General features: G+C 45.2%; 1 long non-coding RNA gene across 1 annotated transcript in view; it reads right to left on the reverse strand.

Moving 5' to 3' along the window:
• Positions 1-14,247, reverse strand: part of LOC138528771 (uncharacterized) — a 303,717-nt gene that overhangs the window by 28,292 nt on the left and 261,178 nt on the right. Inside the window, exon 2 of the long non-coding RNA XR_011284238.1 lies at positions 4,779-4,845. This is a non-coding gene — a long non-coding RNA (uncharacterized lncRNA). The remainder of the gene's footprint in view (positions 1-4,778; positions 4,846-14,247) is intronic.

Consider the following 14,247-nt stretch of genomic DNA (forward strand, 5'->3'; position numbering starts at 1 on the left):
TCCATGTGCATTTTGCAGTTGGAAATAAAGATATGGAGAACAATATCCTTCATCAAAAATGAACAAATCATGACGTTAAAATGAACAGTGATGGCGAGATGCAAACATGTTAAAAATAATATGAAGGCTTCATGTCTAAAGAAAGATATTGTGACATACAAAGAACAGTATTTTGGTCATTGGGGCTGACTTCGACACTGAGATTCAAAGATACCTTCCTCCACAACATGCTATGCTCTGCTGTCCCTCTGAAAGACCATTGCTTTGATCCTCGAGAGGAGGGCTGCGTTCATGCGTGACAGAGCCAGTTATCGGTGCTGGATAAACAGAGGCTGCTATTAAGTGAATTTAAATTTTTTATTTAAAAACACCAAATTCAAGAAATTATGTGTACTATCCTTGGACTGACAAGGTGATGGCCTGCTATCAAGATTGTTACAGGAGGCCAGTGACCCATCTGGTCAGAGAGATTAAATCTCTTCAGCATCCATTAGCCCTAAGAGAACAAAGGCTAATTAATTTACCCAGGCTTAAGTCAACATTGAGTGGCAGAGACTGGAGCAGATTCCCACAGCTTGTGTTCTGAGGGGAAATTAAATCTGAAACCTAGTATGCTGTTGGCAGTCAAAATAAGATCTATGTATAATCATGTGTCCATAGGCTTATATTAGAATCGTAATTTTACCTAGTAACCTTTGGCCCATGATACTCACACAAATGGCACACATGATATTTTAAAGCTTGTCCCGACCCCACCATGTTGATGATATTTGTATCTACACTCAATTTGTGGGACTCAAGTTATAATCAAAAATGCGTTTCTAGCCTTCCCTGAAAATGTTCTGAATCCAAAAGTTGGGGAACTATTGGCTTATTAAATTAGATACCTGGGTAGAAAATGTACCATTCATAACTGTTATGCTTTTTGTGTAAAGGAAGAAAAAGCACAGTTTGCACATGCAATATCCTGGCCAAACGGTAGACATGTTGACAAATCCATCATGATTAGGGGGATATAAATATATAGATATTATGATGTTTATTTGTAAATTGTACATTTTTGCCACGTTGTGACTTTTTGGGTGAAGTATCTGAAAAGTTTAAATGATAACTCTGATGGGTAGAGCCATTCTTTGCATCAATCCCACTTCAGAAGTCCAAGGGCCTATCGGCAGAGAGGGGTTGAACCTGGGAAGGAAAGAGGACCGTAAAGGTCAAGTGAAATTTCAGTGTTCAAAAGTTAACACCTTTTGGTCTCAATATTCTTTGGGGTGGCTTATGGTGTAAAAAGCCCTCACTCTATGGGGAAGGGGAAAGCTGCTTAAACAACTTGAAAGAGAGTTGCCTAAAGACCATCTCTGTGAATCCTGAGATTACTGCCTAATTATTATCTAGGTGAAATACTGAAGGAAGGTGATATGATATGATATGGCATTTATAACGTGCCTATGCACATGTTAGGCGATCCTCTGCACACCGATCCACTGCACACCAGAACACAGCACACACTGCACACCAGAACACTGCTCACATTTCCCCAACACCTCCCACCAGGGTTCGAGGCTCATGTGATTCGGTTTACCCAAAGGACCGAAAGCTCCATACCAGGTACAATTTACGGGCTCGATTGCAGCCCTTCCTGCACTGGCAGTTGCCATGGAGAACATACAGCAGAAGGGGCGGCGTTACACCTCCAGCCGATCGTTCATTTGCTCACGTGATCCAGAGTGGCGTTTCCCACGTGACCTTGGTGGATGTCACATGACCCCGAAACGCACAGTATATAAGGCTTGATGCACGGAACACTCATTGCTTCTCAGCTGTCTTCAGACCCTGGTTGGCGCTACGTTTGGATAACACTACTGGTTTACCTTGATCTTGAACTCTTTCTTGGACTCCTTCGGATTACCCTTTTGTACCTTTGCTTGGAACTGCTTACCTATTGCTGGATTTCTGACTCGACCCTAACTTGTCTTCGGATCATCCCTTGGTACCTTGTTGAACTTCTACGCCATTTCCCTTTTGGGATTCAAGTCACGCCTTCAGTCCTACAGGTGGTTTATCCTGCATCCACGCTTCTCTGCGGTCCTCTTGTTCTTGGGACCGCCTCATCTGAGTCTCGAACCTCCTTCCTAGGTTTCCTGGGTTTTCCAAACACCGGATAGGTAAGACTATTCAGATCCTTTGGTTCTTGTGATAAATTGTAATTGCCTGGTACTTAACCTCGTTCTTTTTGACAGCAGCATCGGTGTTCCAGAGGTTCCGTGGATCCGGGAAGTAACATCTCCCACCTGTGGCCCCAAAGGTCGCACAGCGGGTTTCTTTTAGTTCCCCTGTGCGTCACTTGAGGACGGAGGTTTCAACGGTCTACACGACACTCAAGTCAGAACAACACAAGTGTTTCAAGGGTCGACAAGTCAAGGGAGGGGAACAAAGGGAGGACAGACAATGATCCTACTAGGCCAGGTGTTATTCGGATCATGCAAGTGCGATGGAGGGGGGCAGGGACAGTGCAGTACTTGGGAAAAGATAACAATAAATAAGTAACGGCCAGCTTGTGGCTAGTGCATGGGTAAGTGCAGACATCAGGCGTCAAGGGCTGGTAGGGGGGACTGTAGGGATACAGAAACAGTCCCCAAGTGCGGGGGTTGCCAGGTGGGCAGTGCAGGTGTGTGACACTGGCTACTAACACGGGCTACTAACCTGGGCCCAAGATCAGAGGGTGTCCAGGTGGCCAGTGCAGTTCTGGTTATAGCCAGGAGGTCAGCAGAGGAGAGGAGGCGCAAAAGCAGAAGCAAAGAAAAAGGTTTTGAGGTGCTTCCGTTACCAGAGATGGTGCTCCTCAATTTTAAGGGAGGCAGGGAGGCTATTCCAAAGGGAGACACCAGCCGAAGAAAGAGATCTACCACCAACTCGTTGCTTGGAGAAGCGACTGACACTGAGGGAGTTGGAGGCGGATGAGCGGAGAGCTCGAGAAGGAAGATATTTAGGGAGAGAGAGTTAAAGGTATTGAGGCCCCAGGCCGCAGAAGGCCTTGTAGATGATGCAGAGGGTTTTGAACTTAATCCTTACAGCCACTGGGAGCCAGTACAGAGATTTCAGTCCTGGAGAGATACGATCCCTGGGCTTGAGGCCAAGGACAAGTCTTGCAGTCCTGTTCTGGATTAGTTGCAGAGGGCGGAAAGTAGAAGCAGGCAGATTTAGAAGGAGGTTGTTGCAATAGTCCAGCCTAGAGAGAAACAGAGCTATGGAGAAAGTGAGCTTCTGGGGGAAAGAGAGGAAAGGAAGAATACCTCTGAGGAGGTGCAGCTGGCAATGTGACTTCTTAGTGATGTCAGAGATGTGAGGGGAGAAGGAGAGTGTGGAGTCGAAGATGACACCATAGTTTTTTGCCTTGCAGGTGGCAGCAGGAAGCGGGCCAAGAGAGGACAGCCGGAGAGCTGCAGGAAAGCAGGGAGTGGGTGGGCAGATGAGGAGAATCTTAGTCTTACTGGCAATAAGGCAGAGGTCATTGGCAGCACACCTTTCCTGGATAGCAGACAGATAATCAGAGATAAGGGAAGGAGAGGAGGAAGCCGAGGGTAGCCTGAAAATGAGCTGGTGTCATCCGCATAGCACTGAAAGTTGGGCCAGAGAGTGGCGATGCAATGGGCAAGGAGTGCCAGGTATTTCCTGGCAGAATTTAACATTGCCAGGAAAGCTGCCTAACCATTATCTGGGTGCAACTATTGAAAGCTGAATGGAGATTTAACCTTGCAATTGGGAAAGCCTAAAATCTGACTGGGTCCTGTGATTAAGGAAAGTAAAATGAGGGATAGATGCTGGTCGATATCTTTGACTGAACTGTTTGACCAGATTCCTGTGCTGTCAATGTACGAGGCACCCTGTTGACTTTCCTGAGCACCAACAACAGAGATGCCAATGTAAGTAATTGAATCCAAACTAAACCAAGTGTGTGGGGCATCTGCTTGCCTTAATCTTAATCTAGCTGAACGCAAATGCTCAATGTGCTCTGGGTCATCTTAAGTGGGGGGAATGAACTCCTCATGTTAAGGGTGGTCTCCCAATATATTGTTAAATTGGCCATATTAAGGAGCAAAATAAGATCATTGTGCTGGCTAGTAATTCCAGAAGGGTAGCAAGACACATTACACTAGTTTCCTGAATATCATTTAGTATTCCTCACCCATTGTAAACAAGCCTCTTAGAACTGTGACCTTTTCATCCATTGACTGTTACCGTCAGGGTATTCATTTAAGTCTCTCTAGTAGGCAGGTAGCAGATTTGCGCATTATTCAGTATTGGAAATACAAAAATGATTTTCATGAATTCCTTGTTTGTTATGTTATGTTATTAGTACTTATAGAGCGCACGTACGCCAGAAGGCATCATAGCGCTAGACCGGCAAACACAACTCACTCAAGACCTAGAACAGATAGGTTTTGAGGGAACGTCCGAAAGCCAAATGATCAGAGATAGCTTGCATGGAGAGGGGGAGGGCCTTCCATGCCTTTGCAGCCGCAACTGAGAAATACGATTTTACCCGATGCATGTTTACTTGCCTTATCAACATTACATTTTCTAGGGCTTTTTCCAGTATATAATTTTTTTTCCATCGCCTTCATCATTTGCTTACATGTTGGGGGCTTACTTTCTCTGCAATGTATGCATATCAACATCCCCGCCACTAATATAGCACGGAAAAAACAAGTTCACATCATTACCTCTTATGTACGTCATATCTTTTAAAACAGCAACAATAATTCTAATTTGTTTACCTGTATGTCTTGTTGCAATACAGTGAAGAGGGAGTCAAACTTCTAATTCACTCGTTCTCTTCAATCTCTGGAAAAATACATAAATATAAGCACACCATAAGCAGATTCCCCTCTAAACCTTGCACAAATATCTACTACGCTTAAGTTTAAAAAAAAATCTTTAATGTTCATGAAAGGTACTTGACATTTCCAAGCAACAGAAAAAAAATAGGAACAGTATATCAATCAAGCAACTGCCGTAAGAAGACGATAAGGTGCACTTACTGTGCAGAAAAGTGACAACAACACACTTACCGCCACTATCCCAATCAGGCAATATAGTTCCATAACAACGATGTGCTAAAGAAAAGATTCTATTTACTATGTATGCAGTATATAAGGTATGGGACAACTGCACCATATTAAACCATGCATTGAGTAACAAGAGGGAACCTCGCATTGCCAAGCAGCTGTGAACATTTCGGGTATTTGCAGACATAGTAGGTGCAAAGGTGGTGTTGTGCATAACACACAAAAAAAAGAGACAGGTACATGTTACATAGTGTCACGTCTAATAAGTCTAAATTACTGCTATAGCCGTGTACCAGCTACGAACTCTGAGATGGAACCGGATCTCAAATCTGGAACCAGGAGGAAAGAAAAGAAGAGAACATACACAACAGCGCTTCAATGTCTGCCGGTTTAGCGAAAGTCTATAAATGTAAACATAAATAAATAAATAAACCTGAAATGTTCAAGAAACATGTAGTGTGAACCCCACTCACGAAAATGATCTAAAATGGTGATGGAAGGTTGTGATTGCAAGTGAGAGGGATTTGTGTCAGGTCAACCTTGGAAGTATGCAGAGGTTGGTGCTGAAGATGCAACAGCTTTAAACCTACTAAACTGTCAAAAAATTTCAAAACCACCTATTCTGCATAGGGTAAACGATACATTGGATGTGCATATGAGTCAATTTTAACCAGCTCTTGTAGCCTATCCTCCAGAGTTGGTAAAGATGATGTACCCCAATTCCTTAAAATGCCGGGTTTGGCCACCATGAGAGATGTGACTGGCCACGGTCCACAGTGTTTGGTTACAGGATGTGAGTCAGTGAAGCCATACAGCAAAGTCAGTTGAGAAGTGACAGTGATCAACCAGCCCATACTGCTCCTAAATTCAACAACGAAATCGGACCAATATGAATGTACAACTACATCACATGAGTTATGGTTGCTTCCTTCTACGTCTCAAACATTCCCTCAAACTGCTACATCCAGTTTTGCTAAACTCGATGGGGCCCCTGTGCCAATGGTGGAGTATTTTATACTAAGTGGACTTCGGTCCTCCCTCCCCCTCACCTGCAATATGATAGTTAAATATTCTAGTCCACTGCCTCTCTGGAAAGGTGTGATTCACTTTTTTCCCATTCATCCTTCAAAGAGGAGGCCATTTTGTTATTATACATGGCAGATGTATAGCAAGCTGAAGCTGGCCTTTGTTTTCTCCCCATTTTGTGATAACTTCAGTGAGCCCAGAACTGCGTCTATGATTTATATGCATGTAATAGGCATGGTGGGCCTGTGGGGGCCTTGCCTCACTTCCTTTCTCACAGGTTAATCTATTTTGTCAGGCGCCTCACCTCCCACTTCCTCCCCCACTCCCTACCTTCCATCATTCATAGCCCCTCTTTCTATTTGTTTATACTTCCATACTTCGCTCTGCTGTGTTCCTCCGCCCTCCTCTGTTCCTTCTCTCCATTTTTCACATTTCAAGACTCCCTCTTTCTGCCTTTCTACACTCTCACCCGTTTTCTCCATGTATAACCCTGGTATCATCTACCCCACTCTCCAATGTGTTCCTTCCTTCCATCTCCCATGTTGACTCTGCCTTCTCCCTACCTCTTTTCTCCTTACTAGCTCCTTGAATGTATCTTGACCGGTGCTTCCATCACCCATCCGCATTCATTCCCTTTCCCCTTCTCTCCCGTTCAGTCCAAGTGCAGCATAATCTCTATAAAATGATCTAATTCCATACAGAAATAAAGCGTATAATAAAATGAAAGCATGATCCACAGAACTGAAAAGTGATATAAGAAACCAATGAATGTTTTTTATCAGAAAAAAATGGGTATAGGAGAACAATATATCAAACCATATCTGGGAGTTGAATCAGTGACAATGGATTGAGCACAGAAAATCCAGGACAACTTCAAGGTGCTGTGATCTGTGAGGAAATAACACTCTAGGTGAAAAGGACTGTGCTCGTATGGACCTCTTGGTAAATAGGCCTTCATACAACAAAGCTGCCCTATGCGGCATAGTAGGTGTTTCCTTGGGAATAAGTGCGCTACTGATGTGATGGCAGGGTTTGCTCATTCAAGTAAAACATCAAAGAGGCGCATAGATAATATATGCAGTCATGCTGCCAGGCAACAGAATTCTAAAAGGCAGTCCAGGGTGGGAGGTGAAGACTGGAGGTCACAGACCAGCAGGGCCTCATATCATCATGAGCACCTTTGTCCAGTTACTGCTTTTTAGTCAACAGCTAGATGCTGGGGCTTGTAATAGCTGTTCTTCTATAGGCATATACGTCACAGTAAACAGAGGTGTTTGCTAAAAAATAAGGGCCCCATTCAGGGGAAATTCACGCAGAAATCCTGCAAGGGCCACACGCCGAGAAGGACACAGTGCGAGCCTGCACGCAGAAAGATAAATGCACGTCCGCGTATTCATGGAATATATAGCGCAAAGTAAGCGTATTTGCACATTGTGCCCGGAACGTCCCCGACACGCCCACACGCAAAGCATAAACAGCCAGAACAGCTACCTTTGCGCGTTCCCCGGGTGCGAATACATGCATGCTTCAAACAGTATGTGAGGTCCCCCGTAAGCAGGCCTGCAACCCGGGGATCCTGCGCGGGGTCCCCCGTAACAGTATGCAGCACCCCGAAAACATGTGTATGAAAAATTGTAACTCGGCAATAACTTGAGAAATCTGCAAGGGAACCCTTGTAAAATGTTCCAGCACCCCGCTACAATGGTTACGCGCACTCCTACATTACATCGGAACCCCAATTGAGTACATGCACCCCGAAATCCAACATGCAACCCCATCTGCGTGCTGCAAATCTATGCGTAAGTGTAGTTATGCCTTCGGGTGGCGGATCTTATGAAAGACTGGCGTGGCCATTTCCCAGCCGAGACAATGCACGATCGAAACCATGAATACGTCTCATACTGTGCAATTGTTGGCATGTGAGGGACTGCCTGCAGGCAGTCATTCGGTAAGGCCCACTTTTTTTCAAGTTCTTCCCTATTTTTGGTGTTCTGCCCCCTTCCCAGCCCTCTGCGCAAGCCATACCCACGCTCTGCTTGGAGTCTCGTGCAAGGCCCTTGATGGCTTGCACAGACGTGCCGAGCCAGCGCAAACTCCACACAAGTCCAGGAAAAGTACTGTGCATTCGATTCCATGAATCAACGAAGGTGGATTTGTGCCCATTTGTGCGTGCAAGTGCCCTATTTCTGCACCGATAATTCCAGGAATGGGCCCTGGGACAGTATAAACATGACTTCAGTGACGTAGGATTGTTACCCTGGAAGAGAGGCGTTTGAGGGTTTGTTTCAGTCGAATGACCCTACTGTGAGTAAACCTGATAACAATGCTGACGTGGTTGGAAAGAACAACGTGAGAGAGAAGCAATCATCAGCAAAGACACAGAGAGGTCCTGTTTAGTTATGCTCAGAAGTAACTCCAGAAAGAATATATTCAGAGACAGAATTGTGAGTTTATGGATCAGCCACTGAAGCACTGGAGAAGGAAACAGTAACTCGCCTGAAAATCTGTTAAGTCAGACGTAAAGGCACAGTAGTACGGAGCAAGGAAAGGTTATCAAATATTCAGATACACAGATGTGGTTTGAAGGTTTATTGAACATTTGACGCTGCACATTGTGCATTATGGTTATACCTAGTTTATAATTCTTTGCCTTGCATAGCTTTGTATTACGCGTGTATTTGAGCATGCGCTTGGCATACAGGGCTTTGAATGGGATAGGTTGGCAGCACAGGGGCATTGGAAGCTGAGCTTGGCAAATGATGGCAGCATATGGGCATGAAAGGCTTTTCCTTGAACTTGATCTCTATTCCTGGAATGTGAGGATATAGCTGACAAAAAAATGACAGTAACTGGCCATAAGAGTCTGTGCTGGCATACACATGCAGTAGCCCTTCACCTCTGATAGTTCGACTGGTTGTGCCTTGGCTTACCTTGACTGCACCCACGGCATACAAAGAAAGTACACTAGTTAATAAACAGTTGGTAGCTCAACTAATCCTATGTGTCTGTTAGTGACTATGTGTTGCTTTATTAATATATCAGCATTGTAGATTTCTTTGCTTCAGTGATGTCATTTGCTGAGATGCCGTCAGAGTTAAAGGTCATGTTCAAATCACCAGCACAAAGCCCCAATTAAATTTGCAATGTCCCTCGCATACATGTATAAAAAAAAACATACGTCAGCATGGGGCTTTCAAGTCCCTTTTTTCAGCCTTTTGATGCACGAAGGCCTGCATCTGGCCCAAACAGCATCACGCACGCCATCACGGAAGATGCATTTCTGTACTCAATATGAGACACTGCTTTGTCCTTTCTGCCTGTGGCTTCTGCTTGCATCGGACACGTGGATGCGCGCTATAAAACAAAACAACATCTCTGTAATCATGTCACTTCTGTTTCGATTCTGACAATCGAAAAATCAAGGGCTCAGCCAGGGATGGACTGGGATCAAAAGCGGCTGTGGAAAATGACGAATACCCTCCCCCACACGGCACCAAGGGGTTTATGGCAAATGAGCTCAACCTTATAGAGGTGGTAGACAATTGGGGCTAAATAATATATTTTACTGGACATTTGTCTTCAAACCTACAGAGTTAAAAGTCATTGGTTTTGAAACCAGTGAACAGGAGCCAATGGCATATTTCAGTACTCATATAAACCAATAGAAACCCCCTCTAACCGTATCCTATTTTGAAATCTATCAACACAAATGAATTAACAATGTTATCAAAACTCAGTTTTATTCTTTCTTTTACAAATTCGTCTATGGAAAGTTATTCAGTTATAGTCATAGACATATCCTTGGTAGTGAACGAATAATATTCATATAGTGGCCGAATTCATATACGAACTTTTAAAAGCAAGAATACAACTGTGTTTTAATGAAATTGTTCATTCGTTTTTCTTATAGATTTCAAACACGATACGGTTAATTGTCTTTAGAGGGGTTTTCTATTGGTTTATATGTGTATTGCCTACCTGGCACAATCCCCCACACGGGTTTCTCCTTTTGAATTATACGTTCTTGCCGGAGTACACATGAGCATTATTTGTTCATAGCGCATTATATGGGTGCCTATAAGACAACGGAGTACCACGTGCAGCCATAGCAGTGTATCTTCCTAACTGCATGCATTTCACATTATAGCATATTCGTGTACCCACTTTCTTTATGCTCTTATTGTACAGCACTCTGTTTCTTCACTGCTAGGTTTGGTCTATATAAATGCAGGTACACAATGGGACTCATTACGAGTTTGGTGGTAGCCGTGCCTGCATTACAGGCATGGCTACCGCCAAACTCGCATCCGGCACCGCCACCCGTGAATGGGCACATACCGGCCCATTACGAGTTGAATGGGCCGGTAATTGCCCATTCGTGGGTGGCGGTAATGCCGGGCTCCTCATCCCCACTCTGCCCTATAGGGCAGAGTGGGGATGAGGAGCATGGATGCACCGGCACCGTTTATAATGGTGCCGGTGCATCCATGTATTTCCCTCGCGGGTGCCGCACAGCCCGCCAGGGCAGACCTGGTGGGCTCTCAGGGACCTGCGAGGGAAACATGGAATAAGGCGGTATGGTATGGACAGTGCCGGTGCCATACCGGCACCGTCCATACCGTACCGCCAGGGTCGTAATGAGGCCCAATGTGCCTGTTTTATGGAATATTTGGCCGGTTCAAAGTGAATTTGCACTGCTGAAAAGTGACTTTGCACTCCTGACACAAACCCTGATTCAAGGAACCGTGCAAAGTGTATTGCGGGCAAAGTCATTTTGTACTGCAAAAATGACTATGCGCTGACTTTGCCCGGACTTTGCATGGCAAAAATACACTTTGCACGGTTCCATGAATCAGGGTTTGTCTCGGCAGTGCAAAGTCACTTTTCAGCAGTGCAAATTCACTTTGTACTGGGCAAATCTTCCATGAACCGGGCACAATGGCCTTCATTACGACCCAGGCGTTGGACCATAGTGCTAATAGCACCATGGTCCATGCCGGTAACTTACCGACTCCGCCATGGCGGAATGGGGAATTACGGCCCCATTCCGAGGTTGGCGGGGCGGTAATTCCCCATGCCGCCATGGCCCTTCCCCATTCCCATTTTTGCCCCATAGGGCTCAATGGGAATGGGGAAGGCGCTAAGTACGGTGACGTAAATTGCGGCACCGTACTTAGCACCAAGGTCCCTTTGCGGGTTGGTTTTTTAACGTCTGCTAAAAGCAACCGTTAAAGTGCCACTCGCAAAGGGACCTCGTAATCAGGCATTAAGGGTTTAACGGCGCCGCCACCTTTTATGGCGCCGTTAACCCCTTAACGCCTGGGTTGTAATGAGGGCCAATGTTAGACACACCATGTTCGCATGGACTCTACGCCCACCCTGCGTTGTGCTACATATACATGGGCAGTAGTCTTGTAAATATGTATTTTAAAATATATTGACAGTTACTGTAACGCTTTAATAACTATTCATGAACAGTACATATACATGTAAAAAAGTTAAGTACATATGCAAACTAAATTTTTGTAACAGGTTTATTTGGAGGAATTTGCAGTTGTCCAATTGCTTTTTTATTTTACTTTCTAGACATAATACAGTGTTTTGATTAGCTGAATTGTCGTTGTTATTAATGTTAACTATGTATGGAATAACAAAACCCTTGAAATTCAAGGAAAACACTGCTTTAGTTGTAGGGACATTGAGGTGAGCAAAACATTGTAACAAATGTAGCACGTGTTTTCCATCGGGCGTGGTTTAAATAGCAGAGAAGTGCTTCCAATGTGTGTTCTTCCACCGGTTCCACCCAGGTAAGAAAAGAGTTCCTGAATGGAGGATATAGTTCCTCCCAGCCCTAATGGCTGGGGACTTCAACCAGACTGGATTGTTCTGGGTAAATATGCAGCATGGTCTGCCTCAGGTAAGTCCACCCAAGCATTATTACACTGTTTATCAATATGAGCCCGGTGCCTATGGCGCCGGGACTGAAACCCTTCATGAGCCTGGCGCCAAAGGTGCCAGGACATGGTCCAAAGGGCCCCTGTAGGGGTCTGCTGGGTCCGGAGTAGTGGAAGACGGGTCTGCTTCCGAGGGCGCTGGGCCAGTCCTGGCCCCTCGGGAGTAGCGCCCATGACAGCACCCCCCTCAAGGCCCCTCCCAAACCTGTCCTCCCCGGGGGTTTTGGTTTATCGGGGAAGGTTCGGTGAAATTTCTGGACTAGACGAGGAGCATGGACGTGGTCATAGGGTTCCCATGACCTTTCCTGAGGTCCATAGCCTTTCCAGTCGATTAGGTAGAATAGCTTCAATGTGATGATTTTAGAGTCCAAAATGTCTTTTACTTCAAATTCGGGCTCCCCATTCACTTGAATGGGCTCTGGAGGATTGGTTATCTGGTTCCAGGTTGCATGGGTTTCAAAAGTGATACGTGAAATACAGGATGTATTCTCATATGGGTTGGCAATTCTAATTTAACGGCCACTGGATTAATTATGGCCGTAATTGGATATGGTCCCAGGTATTTGGGGTTGAAGGTGCGAGGCCCTTTAAGCAATAAATGTTTGGTGGACAGCCAGACTTGATCCCCAACCTGGTATTGAGGGGCATTGCTTTGGTGTTGATCTGCTCCTTTTTTGTACCTCTCTTTAGCTTGTTGTAGATGTGCAGTCGCTTCCTTAAAAGCTTGGGTATAACGGTGTGCAATTGATCCACGGCGGGTGTTCCAAGATCTTGAGGTGGATCAATGTTGGAGGTTCGAGGATGAATCCCATACAAGATGTAGAAGGGACTCTTCCCGGTACCCGAATGAACTGAATTGTTGTAAGCATATTCAGCTATCCAAAGGATGTCCTTCCAGTTACTCTCCGACTGTTGTAGCATGCATCGTAAATATTGCTTGAGAGTCTGGTTTGTTCTCTCGGTTTGCCCGTCGGTCTGGGGATGATGGCTGGTCGAAAGTCTTACATCGATTTGAGCTAATTGACAACAGCTACGCCAAAAGTTGGAAATAAACTGGCTCCCCCTATCTGAGATTAGTACTGACGGGAAGCCGTGTAGCCGGACGATGTTTTCAAGAAATACTTTGGCTAGGACTGATGCTGAAGGTAAGCCTTTTAGAGGAATGAAGTGGGCCATTTTAGAAAACAGGTCCACAATAACAAGAATGCTGTTGTACCCGGAACAGGAGGGTAAGTCTGTGATGAAGTCCATGGAAAGGGTATGCCAGGGACACGGTGGGATGTCTAATGGTTGCAGAAGACCAGCCGGCCTCTTCGTCTGACCCTTGTTTTGAGCGCACACACCGCAGGACATCACAAATTCCTTTATGTCTTTTCTCCACGAAGGCCACCAGAAGTGTCTCTTCACCTTTTCTGTGGTTTTGGCAATGCCAGGGTGACCCTCAATTAATGAATCATGATAGCAGGAGATTACCTGTCTTTGTAAATCGGCGTGTGGTAGGAACAATCGTCCTTGGAAATAAGGCAAGTCATTGCTTACGGTGAAATCTTTTCCTTTTTGTAACCAGTTCAGTAAGTCTGGTGAGGTTATAAGTTGTTTAGTTTTTTCTTCAATATCTTCAATGGATTGTGAAGAAATCAGACCCATGATCCTTTGTTCAGGAATTATTGGTACAGGTTATGGATTGGCAATGTTATCTCCCATTCCAATTCGGGAAAGAGCATCCGCTTTGCCGTTCTTGTTGCCGGGGCGATAAGTGATCACAAAGTCAAATTCAGCAAAGAATAGAGCCCAGCAAAGCTGTCTGGAGGATTGAGCCTTGGCGGTTTTCAGATACTGCAGATTTCGATGATCGGTGATCACTGTGACGGTGTGTCTGGCCCCGAGGAGATAATGCTGCCATGCCTTAAAGGCTGATTTAATCGCTAGAAGCTCTTTGTCTGTGATGGTGTAGTTGATCTCAGGCGCCGAGAACTTCCGAGACCAGAATGCCACAGGATGCAGTTGGTTAGTCTCTGGATCTCTTTGTGATAGGACTGCTCCCATTGCTAAGCTGGAGGCGTCGGTTTCAACGATGTAAGGGAGGTCCGGGCGTGGGTGTTTCAGTATTGGCGCCGAGGTGAATTTAACCTTTAGCTCTTGGAAGGCTTGTTCTGCTTCTGCGGACCATTCAAAGCGTTTATTTTTTCTTAAGAGGG

The sequence above is a fragment of the Ambystoma mexicanum genome, chromosome 7q (genome assembly GCF_040938575.1).
Source record: "Ambystoma mexicanum isolate Mex_15411 chromosome 7q, UKY_AmexF1_1, whole genome shotgun sequence".
Classification (NCBI taxonomy): Eukaryota; Metazoa; Chordata; class Amphibia; order Caudata; family Ambystomatidae; genus Ambystoma; species Ambystoma mexicanum.